At 55.8% G+C, this 326-nt stretch overlaps 1 protein-coding gene across 2 annotated transcripts in view; it reads right to left on the bottom strand.

Annotated features, from left to right (window-relative positions):
• Window positions 1-326, bottom strand: part of LDLRAP1 (low density lipoprotein receptor adaptor protein 1) — a 22,823-nt gene that overhangs the window by 8,050 nt on the left and 14,447 nt on the right. The gene's annotated exons all lie outside the window — the stretch shown is intronic.

A 326-nucleotide genomic window follows, 5' to 3' on the forward strand; every position in this document is an offset into this window, starting at 1 on the left:
CAGACCCCGAATCAGATCTCGGGGCACGTATGCAGAGTGGCCTGGAAGACCTAACTCGATTAATCTTCACGAAAGGCACGGGCAAAGGGTTAGATAAGACAGCCTGAGAAAGCAGCATCCGAGGGACAGAAGGGGAGGAAGGACAAGCAAACGGTTTTCCTCCCATCACAGGAAATCTGGAGCACAGGAGGAGTCAAGGACCACACAGTCCACTTTGGAGAGCCCGTCCTCCACGGCAGTCCACTGTCCTGAGGGAATCCTGCCCAGAAGTTACAGGACAGTCGCAGGCCATTCCCTTCAGGTGCCCTGGGCAGCTCTTTGGGATG

This window comes from Alligator sinensis, unplaced genomic scaffold (assembly GCF_000455745.1).
Source record: "Alligator sinensis unplaced genomic scaffold, ASM45574v1 scaffold337_1, whole genome shotgun sequence".
NCBI lineage: Eukaryota > Metazoa > Chordata > Crocodylia > Alligatoridae > Alligator > Alligator sinensis.